The sequence below is a fragment of the Acinonyx jubatus genome, chromosome C2, assembly GCF_027475565.1.
Source record: "Acinonyx jubatus isolate Ajub_Pintada_27869175 chromosome C2, VMU_Ajub_asm_v1.0, whole genome shotgun sequence".
In the NCBI taxonomy this organism is placed as follows: domain Eukaryota; kingdom Metazoa; phylum Chordata; class Mammalia; order Carnivora; family Felidae; genus Acinonyx; species Acinonyx jubatus.
Genome location: NC_069384.1, coordinates 135,285,021 through 135,308,212, shown reverse-complemented (window position 1 = coordinate 135,308,212; position 23,192 = coordinate 135,285,021). Strand labels below are relative to the sequence as shown.

Sequence of the window (23,192 nt, the reverse complement as noted above, 5' to 3'; positions counted from 1 at the left end):
TTAGACTTCTTCTGTGATGCAAAATAAATACTTAAGGGTCTATTTCTCCACAGGATCTCTTCCTAGATGACCTAATGTAAGTTGGTGAAATGAGTCCCTGAAATTCACTCCTTGCCCCCAATTCAGCAAAAATATCCTAATAGGAAGAGGAAATTATCCTAAGAGAGTGTTCTCCTTGCTGTATCATGAGCAGGCTTTCAGGTTAGTTTTCATGAAACAGCAAGAACATATGTAGCCATCTGAATTCTGCATATAAGCTGCTATCAGCTAGGCTAATGTTAATAAAAATTTCCAGTATTAGAAACCAAACACTGAAAAAGAGACACAAGCATATTTTTCTCTCCAAGTCCCACCGAATTTTCTCTATCTGCGTTTCTAATGATGTTAATGGAGACAAAACCGCAAACTTACATAGAATCATTCAATTATAATTGATACTTCTTGCAAGCTACATAAGGTCAGTTCCAAAGCTCTGCAAGGACAATAGTAAACAGCAGGAGAAAATACAAATGAAAACAGCATTAGCCTAACAAGAAATCTTTATTTCAGCAAAGATTCCAGAAGCAAAATAGAATCCAGTTCTCCTGAGAGGCAACTCTGGTATGGGAGAACACAATTTCTTTTAAGGCCAAGATTCTGTCAGAGTTATGGCTGCAAAAAGAGAGAGAGAAAGAAAGACAGACAGAGAGATGTAAAATCTTCTAGCATTGTCCCTAAGAGCCAAAGCTTTTACTACCATCCACTACACCAGTGTGGCTTTACTATGTAGTTCTCAAGAGAATTCACAACCCTAAGAATATGTAATTTTAAATTACTTTTCAATTTTTTTATTCTAAACATTCGGTAATGCCACACTATCCCCCCCCCAGGAAAAATATTATAGAATGTGAACAATACTCACTACTCTGAAGAGTATCAGTAAATGCCAAGAAACTGCCAAAAGGGATATGGAATCATAGAATTCTGTATTCCCAGAAGCCTCTTTACCCACAAAGCTAATAGCATTGTCTTATAACCAGTTTTCCACGTTTTTTTTATTCTATAAGAAAGTAGGTAACTTCCCAAATGGTAGATTTCAGAAGCATCAGAAAGTCTCCTTTTCCCCAACATCATTTTCTTTATTAATATGATTTAATAAGTTGGAAAAGAAAAACAAGCATTCATTTAAAAATAAAGAGTAAATAGGAAAGTAAACATTTTTTGAGCTCTTACTGTGTGCTAGAATTTGAATTATAACTCCTTCTAAATTATCTCATTTAATCATTAAGAGTAACAAATATCAGACAATTTGGTCATGGGTTCTGCCCCTCCCACCGTCTCATTGCTTTATTCATTTATTCATTCAACAAATGTTTATCGAATACCTACTCTGGGCTAGGGACCATGTGACATCCTAAAAACAGAACTGGGAAAAAAAATGTGATGATCAGAGATTCCAGAAGGCAATATGGTCAATTGTCTTAGCTTCCTCTATAATTCAGCCAGAACACTATTCAGAAGAAACTATGATAAACAATGATATCATGAAATTAAGTCTTTGAAGGATACAGGAGATAATGTTATTTCCAGTTGAATGTCAGTCCCATCCACATAATAGTCTTATAGTAATGCCCCCTTTCTATAAGATGACCTGATAAATAGCTCTATTAACAGCAAACTAAATCGGAATTAACAAAATTCACTGGAGACAGAATTTGTCATTCCTACTTCAGATGAAAAATGTTAAAGGTGTTAAAGGAAGAAAAGAGATTTGCAAAGACCATACAACCAGGGATATTACAAAACTGGAATTTTAACCCATCTCTGAGTACAAAGTACCCTATATACCTTGCCTCTTTAAAGATAGTAAGAAGCATCACATTCTTTTTAAGGGCACATGGAATATTATCTAGGAAAAATCACATGTTAGGCTAACAAAACAAGTCTTAAATAAAGTCAAGAAGATTGAAATCATATCAAACATCTTTTCTGACCACAGCAGTATGAAACTAGAAATAAATTACAAGAAAACTCTAGAAACAACACAAATACATGGAAGCCAAACGACATGATACTAAATAATGAATGGGTTTACCCTGAAATCAAAGGGGAAATAAAAAAAAAATACATGGGAACAAATGAAAATGGAAAAAAATTTTCCAAAAGCTTTGGGTTGCAGCAAAAGCAATTCTAAGAGGGAAGTTTATAGCAATATAGGCTTGCTTCAAGAAACAAATCTCAAATTAACAACCTAAACTTACATCTAAGGAGCTAAAAAAAGAAAAAAAGAAAAAAAACAGCTCAAAGCTGCAGAAGGAATGAAATAATAAGATTAGAACAAAAATAAATGAAATAGAAACTCAAAAAAACAATAGAAAAGATCAATGAAATTAGAAGCTAGTTTGTTGAAAAGATACAATCGATAAACTTTAAGCAAGATTCATCTAGAAAAAGAGAGGACTCAAATGAATAAAGTCAGAAACAAAAGAGGAGAAATAACAGCACAGAAATATAAAGAATATTATCAAAAATTATATGGCAACAAATTGGACAACCCAGAAAAAAATGGATTGATTCCTAGAAACATACAATCAGCCAAAATGGAATCAGGAAAAAAAAAATTTAAATAGATTACCAACAGTAAAATTGAATCAGTAATCAAAAACTTCCCAACAAATATATAAATCCAGGACCAGGTAGATTCACAGTTGAATTCCACCAAACATTTAAAGAGTCAATACCTATTCTATTCAAACTATTCTAAAACCTGGAAGAGGAAGGAAAGCTTCCAAAGTCATTCTAAAAGGCCTGGAACCAAAACCAGACAGACATTACAAAAATGGAAACTACAGGCTAATATCTCTGATGAACACAGAGATGAACATATGATACAAAATGAACATATGAACATATGATACAAAAATGATGAACATCTGACACAGTAGGATTTATTCCAGGGATGCATGGGTAGCTCAATATTCAAAATCAATGAATACGATACATCCCATTAACAAGAGAAAGGAAAAATCATATGAACATCTCAACAGATGCAGAAAAAGCATCTTCTATTTTGACAAAGTACAATATCCACTCATGATAAAAACTCTCAACAAAACAGATTTAGAGGGAATATACTTCAACATGATAAAGGCCAAATATGAAAAACCCACAACTAACATCATACCCAATGGTGAAAAACTGAGAGCTTTTCCTCTAAGCTCAGGAACAAGATAAGGATGTCCACTCTTGCCACTTTTATTCAACATAGTAGTAGAAGTCTTAGCTGCAGCAATCAGACAAGAAAAAGAAATAAAGGCATCCAGATTAGTAAGGAAAAAGTTAATGTATCACTATTTGCAGATGACCTGACACTATAATAAAACCCTTAAGAATTTAGCCAAGACAAAAGGAAAAAAAAAGATCAGAATTTAGTAAAGTCACAGGATAAAAAATTAATACACAGAAGTCTGTTACATTTTTACACACTAGTAACACTGAAATCAAAGCAACTGGAGGAGAAATTAAGTAAACAAACCCATTTATAATTACATAAAAAGAGAATAAAATACTAGGAATAAACTTAACCAAGAATGTGAAAGAACTGTATTCTGAAAACTATAAAACACTGATGAAAGAAACTGAAGTCAACACAAATGGAAAGCTACATCATGCTCATGGATTGCAAGAATATTGTTAAAATGTTCATGGTACCCAAAGTAATCTACATATTCAATGAAATTCCTATCAAGATACCAACAGCATTTTTCACAGAACTAGAACGAATAATCCTAAAATTCGTATGGAACCACAAAAGACCCCAAATAGTTAAAACAATCTTGAGAAGAATACTAGAGTATCACAATCCCAGATTTCAAGATATACTACGATGCTGTAATAAAACAAACAAATAAAAAAACAAAACACAGACACACAGATCAATGAAACAGAATAGAGAGCCCAGAAATAAACCCATGCCTATATGGTCAAGTAATCTACAACAAAGGAGGTTAGAGTATATAATAGGGAAAACTGGACAGCTACATGCAAAAGAATGAAATTGGACTACTTTCCTACACCAAACACAAAAATAAACTCAAAATGGATCAAAGACTTAAATGTGAGACCTTTTTAAACCATAAAAATCCTAGATGAAAACACAGACAGTGATATCTTTAACATTGGCCACAGCAACATTTTTCTAGATATGTCTCCTCAGGCAAGGGACAAAAGTAAAAATAAACTATTGGGACTTTATCAAAATAAAAAGCTTCTGCACTATAAAGGAAACTACCAACAAAATGAAAAAGCAACCTACAAAAAGGGAGAAGATATTTGCAAGTGACATATCCAATAAGGGGTTAATATTCAAAATATAAAAACTTCCTCAACACCCAAAAAAAAAAAAAAAACAAAAAAAACAAAAAAAAACAAAAACAATTCAAGTAAAAAATGAGCTGAGGACCTGAATAAACACTTTACCAAAGATGGCATGTAGATGATCAAGAGATACAGGAAAAGATGTTCAACATCACAAATCATCAGGGAAATGCAAATGAGAACTACTATAATGAGAATCACCTCATTATACCTGTCAGAATGGCTAGAATCAAAAAGATGAGAAATAACAGGTGTTGGTAAGGATGTGGATGAAAAAGATCCTTCATACACTGTTGGTGGGAATGTAAACTAGTGTAGCCACTGTGGAAACAGCATGGAGCTTCCTCAAAAAATCAAAATAGAAACACCATATGATCCAGTAATTCCACTACTGGGTATTTACAAATACCCAAAGGAAATAAAAACACCAATTCAAAAAGAAATATGCATCCCTATGTTTATTGCAGCATTTACAGTAGCAAAGCTATGGACACAACCCAAATGTCTACCAACAGGTGAACTGACAGATAAGCGCACATACGCGCACACACACTCCCCCACAAGAACACTACACAGCCACAAAAAAGAATGAGATCTTGTTATTTGCAACAATATGGATGGATCTAGAGAGTATTATGCTAAGTGAAGAGAATAACAAACTCCATATGATTTCACTTATATATATGGAATCTAAAAAGCAAATGAACAAAGAAAAAAATAAAAAGATGCTCAAATATAGAGAACTGTGGTTGCCAGAGGGGAAGTGGATGAATAGGTAAAATTAGATAAAGGGCATTAAGAGGTGCAGAGTTGAAATTATAAAATACGTAAGTCATGGAGACGAGAAGTGCAGCCAAGAGAATGCAGTCTATAACATTGAAATACTAGCGTATGGTGACAGACGGTGTCTACATTAATTGAGGTGAGAACTCAATATAGCATAGAATTTATGATTTATGTTGTACATCTGAAACTAATATAAATTGTATGTTAATTAACCTGAATAAAAAATGGAAGAAGAGTAAGAAGCAAACATGCCTGGAATAAAGAAGGTAACTCAAAAGCTACAAAGATGTGAAAGACTATCCTAGCCTTCAGAGTATGGAGTTTGACAGTATAGGAGAAAGAAATGTTGGCCACATACAATAATTTTCCTCAATTCACAAATTTGCCTTCAAATAAAAACTGTGATTTCATATTTTTTGCTTATAGATGAATGATCTATGGGTTGTGATATTCTGGGTCCATACAGAATCAGGATTGTGGTGAGAAAATTTTTCTAAAACCTGAGAGAACAATGTCAGTTACAATTCATTACATTTTTAACTAATTGATACTCTGGTGGCAAATCTAGACCTCAAGGCCAATGGCCATCTATTCTGATATTTCTACAGAATATCAGCTTTTCTTAGAGAATCTTAGAAATGGAAGTAACTCAAAAGATCATCTAATTTAGCTCTTTGGAGAGCAGTGTTCAATAATAGATTCTGTAAGACTTAGTAAGAAGGATTAGGTTTAATCTGAAGCTATTGATTAGACCCAGAATGGACACAGCTGGAACTGCATAACAACCTCCGAGCACAGCGGCTTAAAACAACAATGTACCACTAACTTCCGTGGTTCTCTGGACTGATGAGGCCCATTTGGCAGTTGTTATTTGGGATTTTAAACGTGCTTTCTGTCAAATGTCAGTTTATCCTGGAGTCATCTGAAAGCTCAACTGACCCACAGCTGATGCTGGCCATTGGCTGGAAGGAGTTCAGCTGAGTTCTCCATTGGAGAAGGTGCACCTGGCTTGTATATGTGGCATGGGCTTCTGAGAGTATGGTTCTTGAGTTCCAGAGGGAGCACCCATGAGCAAGCCCTCCAAGAGATAGAGGGCAGAAGGTTCAAGGCATCATACGACTTGAACTGGTAAGTCCCAGAACATCATTTCACTCCCATCGGTCAGTCGTTCAAACAAGTCACTGAATCCACCCTACATCCAAGAAATGGAAAATGAGACTCCACCTTTCAATGTAAAGGGCAACATGTGTACACAAGGAGGAAAGGGATGGATGGTGGCCATCTTTGGAAAAGATCTATCAAAATGTCTTTTCTTTGTATGTAGTTAGATTCGGCAAAATTTTACCTGGCTGTTTTATTGTCTTGAGTTTCTTTCTTTTACATTTTCTTGAGATCTTAATAAGGGACATGTTTTGGGGTAGGAATAATACATCAAGAGTGATTTTCTTCCAGTACTGTCAATTATGTGTCTAATCAATAATGAGATTAAATAAAATGAGCCCAATCCTTCTCACTAAATTTCATAGAACCTGCACAACTCTGCCCTCTAAAAAGCTCAAGCAAATGGCCTTTGAAGTATTTTCCAATTCTAACATTCTGTAAGATGACTTTCTGTAGGAATATCTGCCTCCACATAGCCAATTACTACATAACTACATAAATTTTCCCAAAAGAAAAAACTTCATGATCAGAGCGGCCATCTCCTTTCTTGGCAAGTAAGTAGCTCATCTTTTACTTGAACCTGCCTTATAGGAATCACGTTTTGAAAGAAGCAGGGAATTCTATTGTTCGATCAGAATTCCTATCTGGTAACTGTCTGAGTTTCTGCTGCCTTTACCAGTGCCTGAAATAGTTACTACTCAGTAAATGTTGACTGAATCTTGAATGGCTGAGAGAATGCATGTGTTCATGGTATTGTTAACAGTGTCTGAAATAGCACATACAGTGCCCAAATCTCGGGAAAAGATAAATATATTCTCCCTGTGTGGATATAAAAATAGAATAATTTGAGGGATATTTCCATAGCATAGTGCAACTAGATTCATAATTTCTGATCTTCATTGCATAGAGCTGTATGCCAAACCCAAAACCCAAATCCTAGGAACCATTTCCCCATTGTGCTCCAGAAGTTAAAACTTTGGATGCTTTGTGTAAGGAGGTTACAAGCTCAGTAGGTTAAAAAAAACAGATTTCTATTATAAATCCTAAGATATAATTTCCATTTTAATCCTGTTTCTGGAAAGAAGTCAGCCCAGCTCCCTTGAGACTACAGGCCAGTGCGTGCACAGCCTGCCGCTGCGTCTGTAAGAAAGCAGACACAAAGGCAATGTCATTTGAATTGGTCAGGTGCCCCAGCATCTGTGCTTCCAAGGTGATCGTGAATGTTCCAGGTAATGGTAGTTTGGTGATTCTGGCTCATGTCCAAATGGCCTGGAGGGCCATGTGCTTCAACATTTTTAAAAAATAGTGTTGCTAAAATCCTGATGCTCCTTTTCCTCATCACTAAGAAACTGCAGTTGATTCAAATATGATAGTATGATTTCACGAGTCCCTCTATTAGCCTGAGAACAGATGTACTGCTACATATTGCCAGAATCAGAGTGGTTTGGCTTTGGTCCAAGCTGTGCTATACACACATACCAATTTTGTAGAGAAAAGCTTTGCATACAAGGAAGCAATTAGGCAAACTCCTTAGGTTAAAGATCTTCTCTACCTTCTCTGTGTAAGGAAACCCTCGCAATAAATCATTTTTTCAAAATACTAACGTACCTTTTTTAATCATATTACCTTATAACTTGTTTTTCCCTCGTCATCCCAAAGTATGTACGTACTTCAAGGCCAAGGGTTAGGAAAGCACCAAGAGGGAGTGACAGCAGTTACAGCAGGAGTAATTACAGCTAAGGTTTGACTGCTGCCATCTCAACTGAATTTTAAAGTCTACAGAAATACAATAGTGAAAACTAGGATTTATCTTAAAAAAAAAAAAAGGCTTGTACTAATTTTCTTGACATCTTTCTCCCACTTAAAATATCAAGCAGTAATCCTTGTCAATTTGGTTGTAGAATTTTACAAAATTTCCCAAACAGGAAGAAAAAAAAAAAAAAAGAAGGGAAGGTATATCCAGTTCTGCCAACTTGAAAAGAGGAAACAAGAAACAAGCTCAAGCCTGGCCTGTTCAGGCTAGGGTCATAAAGAAAAAAGCAAAATACATGAGAGGGGTCAAAAGGAATTCTCAGAGTGGACAGGACTCTATTTCACTGCTCATTTGAATGCCAGGAAGAGTCGTCTGGGAAGGGTAACCCTAGAACTTCATAAGATAATTCCAAAAGAGTAAACAAATAGGGAGTCACAGCATGCTCAGATTCAGAGGGAATTGGGTAGCACTCAAGAGTGGCTATTAGCCATTAGTTCCAAAGTTCCAAACCGGAAATTTATGCATGCCTCCTAAGGTTCAGTGAGTGTGGTAGATAGCTCCTAAAATAGGCCCAATGAACACGATGCCTCCTGGTATTCATAGCCTTTGGAATCTCCTTTTCAGTAACTTGCTTTGAATTAATTGAATGGAGTAACCTGAGGGAGTATCAATTCTGTGATCAGCTTTCCAATATTGTGACTTCTGTCTTGCTGAAAGACTCTATTGCCTTCTTAGCTTATACGTTTTAAAGAAACAAACTGCCATGTTGATGAGGCTCACATGGCAAGAACTGAAGGGTGGCTGTATGAGTCTGCCCAGGCTGCCATAACAATACTACAGGTTGAATGCCTTAAATAACAGATCATTATTTTCTTACAGTTCTGGAGACTAGAAGTCTAAGATCAAGGTACCATCAGGGTTGGTCTCTGGTTAGACCTCTCTCCTTGATTTGCAAATGGCTACTATCTCACTGTCCTCACATGGCTTTTCCTTTGTGCACACATGGGGAAAGAGAACTCTGGTGTGTCTTCCTCTTCTTATAAGGACCTCAGTCTTATTGGATTAGGGGTGACCTATTTAACCTTAATTATCCCCTTAAAGACCTCACCTCCAAATTCACATGGGGGTTAGGGCTTCACATCAATTGGAGAGTGAGGGAGGACAATTCAGCCTGTAACAGTGGCTTGTGAGCACAAGCCCGTGAGGAGCTGTGGCCCTCAGTCCAACAGCTAATGAAAAACTGAAAGCTGGCAACAATTAATGAGTGAATTTAGAAGCAGATCCTTCCCCAGTTGAGACTGCCAACTTTGATTGCAGGCTTGTGAGATACTATGAAACAGAGGACACAGCTAAGCCATGCCACGGTTCTTGACCAACATAAACTGCAAGATGATAAATATACATTGTTTTAAATCACTCGGTTTTTTAGGAATTTGTTAGACACCAATAGGTAGCAAATACAGGGCAGTAGGTGTTGTGAGAGCCAGTAGGTCATCTAGAGAGGCCAGGAATCAGGCAAACACATTGTTCAGGAAGAAAGAGAGTAGTTTTGACTGAAGCAAACCTCATGTCCTTCCTCAGTATGTTATCCACAGGATAAACCTGAGTTCTGATTCCTCTAACACTCCCCAGCAGTACATTCTTAGGCAAATCACTCTACGGTAAAAATGAATCTAAAGCAGAGAATGAAAAGCAAAGTAGCCTAATATCTAAAATGGATATAATAAATGTGCTAAGAAATAAAGGAAATAATGAGAATTATTTGACACGTAAGTGTTTGACTGACATTAGCTATTATTGTTAGGATGCAAGCAGAGGAACCACTGCGGTTGAAACAGAGTGAGCTCCAGACAAGTGCCGAGAAATTTACTATGTTGTATGTATATGAAATCCTCAGCACAATTTTCCTCAACAGTTACCACTGTCCTCATTTTTTGCAACAGAAATCTCAGGGAATCTTTGTAATTTGACTAAAGTCATCCAGGTCCCATGAGAATTTAAATCTAAGATCACAGGTCTTGAGAACTCAAGCATCTTCTGGTTGTACCATGTCTCCAAAATGACAATAAAACACTGACAAAAATCTGCAGAGGTTGCTCAATATACCACAGAGTTGAGGGCCAGCCTCTTGCAAAACAGAAAATTTAATGACAATAAAGCACTGGTTGGTTCAGACTGTTTTCAATTTAGATTGAATCCCTTTTCCTATTATTTCTGTTAATGTCATGGCCACATCAGAAAGAGATTATCATTGGCTAATTTAAAATGACTTTATTCAATTTATTTGATTTATTTTACAAAAGAGAGAAGTAGATTCACATTTCCCACTGCTTATGAACAAGATAGTATCCTCACCCTTTGCATTGCATTGATTTGATTTTTGTTCACATCTTTCTCACATACTCCATTAGTTGCAGCTGGATTATTATGGCTTCCTGAAACTGATCAAGTTTACACTGGGAAAGATGATTTTTGTCAGAAAAACCAGAAAAATAAAAATCTTTTTCCTTCACATTAATAAGACAGAAGTGGCATTTCCAACTACGTGGATGGAAATAGTATTAAGCCGAGTGAAATTAGAAGAAGACAAAAATCATATGACTTCACTCATATGAGGACTTTAAGATACAAAACAAATTAACATAAGGGAAGGGAAGCAAAAATAATATAAAAACAGGGAGGGAGACAACATAAGAGACTCTTAAATATGGAGAACGAGCAGAAGGTTGCTGGAGGGGTTGTGGGAGGTGGGATGGGCTAAATGGGTAAGGGCATTAAGCAATCTACTCCTGAAATCATTGTTGCACTATATGCTACCTTACATGTAAATTAAAAATTAAAAAAAAAAAACAAAAACTTTGCTTTTCCAAACAAAAAGAGAAATGGCTACTTAAATTGACACGTTAACCTTCGATTTAAATGCACTCTTATGGAACCAATCACACTGCCGTGTGCATATATATTTTGTGACTTTTCAATATTCTCTAAATGTTCCATCTGGAAAATACCATCCTCAGGTTCTATAAGAACATCAATGAACTGTCAGGCCCATCCCACAAAGAGTGACAGGAAGACAAGAAAATGAGACAAGGGAGAAAAACACTAGATAAATAATGTCAGAAGCTAGGAGCAAACGAGGGAAATGACAAACTATCCCACTATAGACACTTTCAGATGCTGTATTTCTATTAAACGCAGAAAATTGCCTGCTAAAATGACTACGTAAAGAAAAAAAATATGAGCGAAACATAAGGTATGCTTTATTTCTAGCTCATTTGTTATATACTCCAAAATCCAGTAAATATATTCAAGGACATATTGACCATGAAGTTAGCCTTTATTCAGATCCCTTGGGAGGAAAAGGAATATTTGATATACGAAATGATCAATTATGGTGAATGCAAAGCAAAGTGGCTTCAGCAATTCTCTGGTGTTCTGGTTTCCTTCAGTCTTTACAGGCTGTTTTGCTATTGTGGTGGTGTTTTGTCGTTTTTTTCCACTCTATCTTTTCTCTTTTCTTGTTCTTTCGTGAGTTTAATTACAGTTATTGTTCATGGGCTGTTGAGCTTAAAAATCATTTGCTGTCGTGTATATTTACCCTGTACTTGATTCATTCACAGCTGTTCATCAGTGCCATGCTATTCAGACCAGGGAGTGAAATTGCTTATCTTTACAGAGCAAAGAAAGCAGTTTCATTTACTCAAGGTCTATAAAGGGAGAATAATAAAATGATTACAATGTTAATTCTTTAGTTCAATTTATTTAAATTTTCTTTTATGTACCAATATTGTGGTAGGCTCTTTTTATGACCTCCTGTTAACTATGGTTACTAATTTCTGAGATAGCTGGAAAAATGAAGCTGCACTTTTTCTAGAGTGACTAGGTCAACATCTATCGGCCCCAAATGAAGACATATTGGCATCTCTGCATCAGCACTGATAGCTAAGGATTGGCTTTACTGTCAAGGCATAATTTGAGTAACATCAAGTAAGGTTTCTGCGTAAAAGTTTTGCTGGAGGGCCTGGCATTTTCACATTTTTACTCTCGACTTTGTGTAAAGGTATTTTCCCGAAGTGAATTCTTTTAATATGTAAGATGTTACCTGGGAGAAGCAACGCATTTGCTATCACCAGCATCTGGCAATTGTTTATGAAACGACACAATTGCAAGTCCTTCCATGGAGTATACTCCCCCATTTCAGGATGAATCAACTGTTCTCACGCAGTAAGCACCAGCCAGTGAAGGCAGCCCTCTCTGCTAAAGTCCCCCAGGGCAGTCTTCACAAGGTTTGGCATATCAACTTCCTCTTTTTACCATTAAGGCTATCAGTTAATCCATCATAAAATACCTAGTTTGAAGATTATTAAAAAACCGTACCTACACTTATTGAGAGTCATGCTATAGAAGATCACCTACTCGAACTGCTTCATCTAAAGGTGAAAAAGCATGACCCTTAGAAGTTTGAAATGAAATTGACGGCCAACGTTTCAGGGTTTAATAAGAAGTCTAAGAGAAAATACACAGAAGCAATCAACTACCTATGGAAGTTTGAATCAAGTATACCCACACCAAGACAGAAAACCAAGACTCTCAAAAAGTGATACCTTCAGCATCTCGGGGGTCCAGTGGACTGTTTGAAGAAGAAGGAAATGGGAAAGGAAAAAAAATCTTCCCTGAAAATTCTAGCTACATGATGGTAGGAGGCCAGTATTCATCCAACTTGGATGCTTCAGAGTACCCAAAGAAGAACACTCATTTACTGGCAGTGGTTCTCAGTAGTATTGCCTCTAGGAACCTCGCAGGAGTACAGGATAACTCTCCCTAGAGGAACATATTTTAACGTGGCTTCAAAATTATCATACAGATAACATGTGAAAAATACTTTCACAATGAAAAATTATTAAGGAATACACTTTAACCAGGCCTAAAAATTATCATACTGACAGCACGTGAAGAAAATACTTTTGCCATGAAAAATTATCAAATACCCAAAGAAACAAATCAGATCACACAGACTACAAACATAAAATTATCAGACACAGAACAGTAAGTATGTTTATGTTATATTTAAAAAATGAGGTTCTAAAAAGGATCCTAAAGACATAAAAGCAGTAAAAAACAAGTAGGTAATTTGAACAAGAAACAAATGGAATTTCTTCAAATGAGAAGAGTGTAAAAACTCAATGAATTGGATAAACTGCAAATAAGACGCAAATTAAGAGGCTAGTGAACTGGTATATAGAAACAAACATGTTTAAGAAATGTACCAGAAGGCAAAATTGTGGAAAATGGGAAAACTGAAAATCAAAGACGATAGTGTGGGCTAGTCTATTGCAAAACTAACTGAAATTACAGAGAGGAGGAGAGAAAAAATAGGAGATGGGAAATGTTTCAAGAAATGAAGAGAATTTTTCTAAACCAATGAAAGACACAAATACTCAAATCAAGGAAGGCCAAGGAATGTCTAGCATTATAAATACAAAATATCTACATGTATTTACACCATAATAAAACTGAGAAAGACTTAAAAGCAGTCAAAGAGATAAAATAGTAAACCAACAAATATCTGGCAACTTAGCCACTGACTGTATATGGGATACTAGAAAACAGTGTAATCACAGGTTCAAAATGAAATCTAGAACTATATACTCTCCAAAATTTTCTTTCAAGGGGCACCTGGGTGGCTCAGTCAGTGGAGTTTCTGACTCTTGGTTTCAACTCAGGTCATGATCCCAGGGTCATGGGAATAAGGGGGATTCTCTGTCTCTCTTCTTTCCCTCTGCCCTCTCCCCTTTTGCACTAGCTTTCTCTAAAATAAAATAAAAATCTCCTTTCAAAAATAAGGGGGAAAGATGAAAATTTTAAACATAAACAAAAAATCATTGAAATGTTCACCAATAGATCCTTACTAAATGGTGAAAGATACTTCAGGCAGAAGGAAAATGACCCCAGAATATCTAAGTCAAATATGCATGTTAAAACTTTCAGGGTGACTACCAAACAAATATATGTATAAAGAAAACATTAAATGATAACCACAACCACTATTTTAACAACAAACTCAACCAATCTTAAAATTCAAGACAAAACAATTAGAAAAAGCAGAAGAAACAGAAACCACAAAAACATTTTAGAAACCTTTTTTAAATCCATAATCAAAGACAAAATGATCTAATATATCTCCCATTAACATATTTTTAGTTTAAAATTTAAACAATAATAATAATTTGCATGTTCTTTACAAGAATACATGCAATCTTTAAAAACACAAAAGTACTGAAAGTAAAATAATGGAAAAGATATGCTGGGTAAAATAAGAAAAGACGACTTATATTTGCTCTACTACAATGAGACAAAATAGTTATTAAAGCAAAAAGTACTTTAAATAAACACGACATACATTAATAAAAGGTTTAATCCATTGAAGGATTAAAAGGAAGGGGAGATATTTGAAACTTCTATAAGCATAACATGGTCAAAATAAATTACGTAAAAGCAGTCACAAACACAAGAAAAAAATCCAACGTCAAAATAAGAGACATTAAACAAGTAAAAATTTAGAACATTAAAACAACACAATGAACAAGGTTGTACTAAATAACATGTATAACATCGAGTCTAACCATTCATGCCTCACTGACTAAAGTAGAATATTTTTCAAACATTTATCTTGCCACAAAGTGTGAGAAAATTTTAAAATCGGTATCATTAAGACTATATTCTCGGGGTGCCTGGGTGGCTCAGTAGGTTAAGTGTCCAACTTCGACTCAGTTCACAATCTCATCGTTCATGGGTTCAAGCCCTGTGTCAGGCTCTGTGCTGACAGCCCAGAGCCTGGGGCCTGCTTCAGACTCTGTGTCTCCTTCTCTCTCTCTGCCCCTCCCCTACTTGTGCTCGGTCTGTCTCTAAAATAAATAAACATTAAAAAAAATTTTTAAAAGAAAGACTATATTCTCTAAAGTACAGTGTATATATTGTGAAAAGTTATTAAAATTCTTAATAACTAATGATTAATAATCATGATTGTAAATCTATTTTTTAATTCTAAAGTAATTTTTTTAAAACATCTAAATAATAGTTTGATGTTAAAGAATTTATAAGTAAGAAAATATTTAGCACTGAATCATTAGAAAAATACCATACATTAAAGTTATGAGATATAAAGTAGTCTTTAAAAGGGAACATACAGGTTTATAAATATATATTAGAAAATAGTGTGAAAATTAATGAGCCAAGCATCCAACTTAAGATAGCAGACAGGCAAAAATAGTTTATTTATCCAGAAGAAAATAAAAGAAAATAAATCCAAAAAAAAGGAAATTGCATTATATTAATAGAGAGGAAAAACAAAGATAAAAATTGGTTGGTTGAAAATGACTAATAGGGACGCCTGGATGGCTCAGTCAGTTAAGAATCTGACTCTTGATTTCAGATCTGGTCATGGCCTCATGGTTCCTGAGGTTGAGCCCTCTGTCAGGCTCAGCATGGAGTCTACTTGGGATTCTCTCTCTCTCTGCCAAAAATAAACAAACTTAAAAAAAATAAAAGACTAATAAAATAAATGAGCCTCTTGGCTAACTTTAACTGTAGTAATAAAAATTTACAGTAGAGATTAAATATTAAGCATATTATGAAACACTTATGCATAAATATCTCAAATGTTTATGAATTTCCAGAAAAATGTAAATTATAAAAACTGACTCAAGATATAATAGAGAACCTAAATAGTCTTGTAACCATTAATTCAACCTGTAGTTGAAAACTATCCTAAATGAAAACACCAGACCTGTATGATTTTAGAGGCAAACTTAATCACCCTTTATTTTTAGCAGGAAAAAAATAATTCTCCAACTCACTGTATAAGGTTAACACAACAGACACCAAATCAGGAGATAATATCAAAATAAAAACACTTCTGGGGCACCTGGGTGGTGCAGTCGGTTAAGCGTCCGACTTCAGCCAGGTCACGATCTCGCGGTCCGTGAGTTCGAGCCCCGCGTCAGGCTCTGGGCTGATGGCTCGGAGCCTGTTTCCGATTCGGTGTCTCCCTCTCTCTCTGCCCCTCCCCCGTTCATGCTCTGTCTCTCTCTGTCCCAAAAATAAATAAACGTTGAAAAAAAAATTTTTTTTAAATAAAAAAAAATAAATAAAAACACTTTGTAGTAAGGAAGATTATAGAACAATTATATTCATGAGCCTGAATACAAACATCCCAAAAGAGGGATGGAAAAAATGTATATAAATGTGTATATTTATATAATATAAATTCATATTTATATTTATAATATGCATTCATATTTATATTTATAATATATATGTTCATATGTATATGAAATACGTTTTTAATGGAAAGAAAAAAAATTTTTTTTGAAAGAGAGAGAGCATAAGTGGGGTAGAGGGAGAGAGAGAATCTCCAGCAGGATCCATACTCGGCATGGAGCCACACATGGGGGCTTGATCTCATGACCCTCAGGTCACGACCTGTGCTGAAATCAAGTCAGATGCTCAAATGACTGAGCCACCCAAGAACACTAGTAAAAGGAAATTTTAAAGAAAAATTACAGTACAATTTTGTTCATGGATCTGAATATAGACATTCTGAAAGAGGGGAATACACACACACACACACACACACATTTATATAAATACTAATATAATTTACATTTTAATGGAATTATTTTAAAATGACAATGAGTTAGCTATAGCTACAGCTAATAGCATTGCTGAATTCCAGAAACCTAACATTGAGAATAAAGAGTCATAAGAGAACACAGTTAATATTTTTATTTATACAAATACCCCAAACATGAAAAACCTAAATAATCCATTATTTAAAGATTCATGCTCATATATTTAAAAATTAAAGTGAAGCACTAGAATAGTAAACATAAAACTCAGGTTAATAATTACATCCGAGGTAGGAGGAAGTAAATTACAATCTGAGGGCTCAGTGTCCTGAACGATGTTGATAATATTCTAATATTTGAGTGATAGGATTGATACATGGGATTTTGCTTTATTATTCTGTTTTAAGACGTGCCTGTATGGGGAAAAACAAATCAAAATCACAATGACATACCACTTCACACCCATCAGAATGGGTAACATTAACAACTCAGGCAACAACCGATGTTGGCAAGGATGCAGAGAAAGAGGATCTCTTTGGCACTGCTGGTGGGAATGCAAACTGGTGCAGCCACTCTGGAAAACAGCAGTTTCCTCAAAAAGTTAAAAATAGAACTACCCTATGACCCAGCAATTGCACTACTAGGTATTTATCCATGGGATACAGGTGTGCTGTTTTGAAGGGGCACATGCACCCCATGTTTATAGCAGCACTATCAACAATAGCCAATGTATGGAAACAGCCCAAATGTCCATCGATGGATGAATGGATAAAGATGTGGTATATATCACCATATCACCACCAGAGAATAGTAAGTAACATAGAAATTGAAGGCCAGAGTTCATGTTGATGGTTATCATGTCCAATCAACTACTTTAGCATTTTTTATGATATGTCGGATGTAAGATTTGGAAGGTAGAGTCATTACAGATTCATTCTAAATTCCAGTTTAAAATGTAGATTATTTTGATATGGTAGGTAAAACTCTAGTAGTATCCATTGAATTTGGAGGCTGTGATCAGTCAGGACTCTGCTTACATTTACTCCTTCGACAAATATTTATTGGCTACTAAGCTGGACACTGAAGAAAGGGCAGAAAGGCACACTCCCTGAGCTCAAGGAGTTCAAATCCTAGTAGAGGGATAGATGAGTAAGTAGGAAATTATAATAGAGCATAAAGCAAATAACACAGAATTTATGTAGAAGAACTGCTAAAATAGATCAGAGACATGTCACATAAGGTAAGAATTGAGTCAGGACTAGGAATTGATCAGGCAAAGAGTGGAAAGAACAGAGAAGAAAAACAACGTAGAGTGATTCAGGAACAGGAACGAGCATGCACAATGCACCAGAAATGAGAATGATTTGAAGTTTTTAAGAAATTCAGAGTGACTGAATTTTCAGGGAAGGAATAAGCAAAAGACCAGACTGAAAATTAAACAGAGTGAAAGTGAAGGCTGAAGACAATGTCAGTAAACTTAAGTCTGAGAGTGTGGGGATCCACTGAAGGGTTTGCAGCAGGGCAATTATATATTCTAGATTTGCATATAAGTTAGATCATCCAGCAATCTGAGCTATTTTAAGTTTGGGTAAGATCGGAGGCAAAATATTTAAGAGACTATTGCAGAAATCTCCAACATTTTTAGGGCAAACAGGAAAAAATGGAAGAATTCAAGACAGAGTTAGGAGGTACAGAATTAACAGAATATAAAATAACTAGATGTTCATTGTAGAGAGAGGAAGGTCTCATAGATGACATTGAAATTTGGGTCTTGAGCATTGAGTAGACCATGGAACCAGTCACTTAGCTATGGAACCAAGAGAATAAACAAAACAGGGAAAAGATGACGTTTAATTTTGAACAAAATGAGTTTCAGATGTCTGAGCACAGGCCAAATGAATCTGATCGTATGCCAGTCTGAAGGTCAGGTAATCGATGTGATCTGGAGATGAATTTTTACCAGCCATTATTCTCCTACAGATAACTGAAGACATGGGGATTTTAGGAGCTTTCTCAGAGAAACTCTGTAGCCTGAGAAGAGAGAGACTAAGATTCGTAAAAACTTCCAGTATTTTAAAAGTAAGCAAATAATAGATCTTCCTATATAGGAAGTCCCAACTCAAGAGCACATAGGTATGGAAGCCACAGGATCTGGTAAGAATGACAAACAGAGGTAAATGCTATGGGAAGTTAAGCAAGATGACCAAGGGCAGCTCCTGATCAATACTGACAAAAAAGGAGTTTGATGATGTTGATGAAGATAAAAAGCACAAGGTTAAGGGGACAACAGAAAGAATGACCAGAGAACATTTAATAACAACCATAAAAAAACAGATAGAAGCTAGTGGACCAGTTAATTGTATAGGGTAAACAAACAAAAACCTAACAATAGCATCAAATTAGGAAGATGTCACCACAGGGATTTGGAATCTGAAAGAATAAGAGAAAGATACATGTTCTTTTTACAATTACTAGCAAGTTAGTTCCATAGTTTATCACCATTAGAATATTTTAGTATATTTACTTCAATACACTTTAGAGTTTTAGGTCTGAGGCGTAATCTATGAACTGCTGTATCAGTCTCTCAACATCCTTTTCATTCAGCAATTTTTTTTTCTCCATTTTTAGTTCCTCTATCCTACCAAGACCATCTTCTCCCCCTCTCTCAACTTTTTAGGTAAATCTAATAAAAATTGAATTTACAATAAAGAAAAGTTAGGTCCCACTTCCAAAATCATTGAAACAGATTTTTCTTGGCTTTTCTGGGAATTACAGCAATGAATCAACCTAGTTTAAGCTCCACGTAACTGCAGCTAGCAATTAGACTACAGTCAAAGGTGATAATGGAGAACAGAGATAACCTGCTGACTTCTGTAGCAAATTCAGACACATACATCACTGAGCTGATCTGATCATAACAAGTTAGTGCAACATATTCTTTTCAGATGGTTCACAATCAACGTTCTGTGTAGGTAATAATAATAAAAAAAGACATATGGGTGTACCATCACATTTTATCCTGTGCAAATGATGTTCTCTCAATTAAAGATTCATGGCACACTTGAAGCCATATCTCCTGGAGTTTATACATAATGTAGGTAACTCTTTACCAGGAACCATTTGCCAGTAGCCATCTCTTTTATACTATTTAGCACAGGCAATTCCTCCCTTGTGGTATGTTTCAGCATATCCTATTACTTAGTGGGTAATATTCTCATTTTAGCCATCTTCTGTAATAACATTCATTAGCATCCAGGAACAAGCCCTTGTTGCCTATAGAATTTGACTCAGGTGTTTGCTGTCTTACTAGCATTTTTGACCTTCCCCATAGAACTGCTCAACAGAACTGCTCAATAAAAGGAGAGCAGCCTTATCCTCTCAGACCCACTACCCTCATGGTATCTGTTCTGAGCACAGCTGTGTGTACCAAGGAGATCAACAGACCATCCCATTGCCTCCTTTCTATCTGGCTTTTAGGTATTCTTTAAAGTATAATGTTCTTCATTCCCAACTGACTGAATTTTACTGTTCACAAAACCTCTTTGAATTTACTTTGTGCCAGAAACCATGTGCTTGCCAAATGTTGTAGGTCATCTGTATCTCTCTAAAGGAAAAAAAAAAAAAGGAAAAACTCTTCTCCTGCATTTGTGCTTATGAAATGATTTGTCTCAAAGTATTGGCAAAGTCCCCAGGCCAAAGAGAAACTATAAAGGCAAATAAAAGGCATCAATAGAGTTAGGCTTACCTATACGTTGAGTATGGAATCATGGAATGAAGTTGAATGGTGTCTTAATATCCATCTAGTCCAAATGCTCATAAATTCAACAATCATTTCTCCAAACTCAAGCTCTGTAGTCATAAAACTCCTACTTGAATAAATCCCAAAAGAGCATCTTGCCACTTAATGCTTGATCAGGAATGTGAACAGCTCCTTTTCTCCTTTCCCACTCAGATGGAGTCCTTGAGGCTAAATATACACAAATTCAGTGTCCTCCATCCAACCCTAACCAAGACAGACAACATCTTAAGAGCACCACACCTATTAGGAGGTGAGGTCTGAGATTAGGTGCACTGCTATGATCTTAGCATATGGTGGTCCTTGGCAAGAGCCCCGGCAGCTCAGTCTTGCCAGAAGTCCTGGTTTCCCACAATCTCTAACATACTTTTCCAGAACCTAGACTAGTCTTGTCCTTGATTACTCACAGAGAGCTCCAATGTCATACAAGGGCTGAAACCTTTCCTTAAGTCCAGGCTCACTGACATGGTATCCTAAAAGCTTCCACTTTTGATACCTGACTTAAAAGGCTAAAAAAGTTGGGGTGCCTGGGCACCTCAGTCGGTTAAGCATCTGACTTTGATTCAGATCATGATCTCATAGTTGGTAGTTCAAGCCCAGCACTAGGCTCTGCATTGACAGTGTAGAGCCTGCTTGGGCTTCTCTCTCTGCCCTTCCCTCCCTTCCTCCCTCTCCCTATCTCCCCCAAATAAATAAGCTTAAAAAAAAGGCTCAATGTTGTCTTTATGTCACAAGATTAACATAATCTAGCTTATTTAGTTAACCCCTGTCTGACTTCAATTTTTTCTCCTCTAACATGAAGTAAACAACTTATCTTGTTCCTCTTAATACAGAACACCTCCAAGTGACAGAATTCTATTTTCTCTTAAGAACAGAAAACTAAATTATACATTTGTCCTGAATAACTTCACAGCTATTAATGCAGCATAAAATATTCATTTTCTTGAAAGCTACACCATAGTGTTTACTTTTGAATTTACTAAATGTAGCAGTTCTGCAAATATTAAGTATTCAGTAACTTGCTAAATTATTTTCTGTAACCAGATAGAGTCAGATTTCCTTCTGTGGGTTCTTGTGCAGGTTGGTTGTCCTGAACCTAGAAATTTGCAGCTATTTTTAGATATTTTGTTTTATTCAGCTTATCATTTTTTGTTTAGATACTTACACGAAGTTTTTCTTAATGAACTGTATTATTCACAGTTTATGTAAATGTCACCTAAAATCTAATAAATGTGCCTATATACTCATTTAAATTATTGGTTAAATTTAGGACTAAATGGGGGTGCCAGAGTGGCTTTGTTGGTTAAGAGTCCAAATCTTGGTTTTGCTCATGTCTTCATCTTACCTCATCTCCTGCTTTTGAGATTGAGCCCTGCATCAGGCTCTGCACTGACAGCATGTAGCCTGCTTGGGTTGGTCGGTCTCTCTCTCTCTCTCTCTCTCTCTCTCTCTCTCTCTCTCTCTCCTTCCCTCCCTCCCCTGCTCTCTTTGACCCCCCCCCCACATGTGTACACTCTCCCTCCCTGCTTCCCTCTCTCAAAATAAATAAATATACTCTTAAATTGGGGAATAAATGTAACCAAAGGCAAAGGCTACCTATTTTCATAAAAATTCTCCTTTGAAATTTTTTAATCCAATCATTATCACTTCCAAATCATAATTCAAGAATTTGTAGATTACACATCTATGTATCTCACGGTTTTCCCACCTCATTTCAAGGATACAATGAGATATTTAAATATTTGGGGCAGTTTGAAGACTCATCCTTGTTGTATAAATAAAGAACTGAAACTAAATCAAGAGCTAGTATTTGTTCATTTCCATCCAGAGGTCCTACCATTCTTAAAAATTTTTTAAATACTCAGCACTGATCCAATTCTTAATTCATTCAACATGAAACTAGTGTTCAGTTACTATGTTGAAAGGTCTGTTCAATTTTACCTAATATATACTAGGACAGAATTCCCTTTTTATTATTATTTTTTTTAACGTTTATTTACTTGAGAGAGAGAGATCGCACAAGTGGGGGAGGGATAGACAAAGAGGGAGACACAGAATACAAAGCAGGCTCCAGGCTCTGATCTGTCAGCAGAGAGCTCAATGTGGGCATCGAAACTCACCAACGGTCAGATCATGACCTGAACGGAAGTCCGCACTTACCTGACTGAGCCACCCAGGCGCCCCAGACATAATTCCTTTGAAAACAGCAACAGACTATCCTATGAACTTCCCATAGGACCGTGTGACTATAAGATCTAGGATTTGTTTTGCGCTGTTCACCCGTTCATCCCCAGTGCCTAACAGAGTCTAGCAAATCATAGGCATTAAGTAAATCTTTGCAAAATGCAAAGTCATTATGTCTTCACAAATATTAGGCTTCAAATCTGTCTTAACTATCCTGCTTTATCCGTTTGAACTTAAAGCTAAGTCTCGTTTCAGAAGAGACAGATGCTAAGAATCAAGTAGCCCCGTATTCTCCATTTCATCTTTTTTTCACTTCCTGCTTCAAGCTAAAAGCCTGGTCCTTCTTGATGCTAAAATAATTAAGAGGTCCTATTGACTAGTCCTTGCCATTATTGTATGAAATTGGAGCTTTTGTTTTAGTCATATTTTTATTTTACATAACAATTTGTGCTTTTTACTCTAAGTTTACCAATAATGTTGTTATAATAAAAAATAAATTGATATTGTACCTATCTTTTAAGGTTGAAAA

General features: G+C 35.9%; 1 long non-coding RNA gene across 1 annotated transcript; it reads right to left on the bottom strand.

Annotated features, from left to right (window-relative positions):
* Window positions 1-523: 523 nt before the first annotated feature.
* On the bottom strand, window positions 524-22,815 carry LOC128315067 (uncharacterized). Its single transcript, XR_008297435.1, has 3 exons — window positions 22,640-22,815; window positions 20,429-20,650; window positions 524-651 (listed from the first exon to the last, which is right to left on the bottom strand). It is a non-coding gene; the product is annotated as an uncharacterized LOC128315067 (long non-coding RNA).
* Window positions 22,816-23,192: the final 377 nt, after the last annotated feature.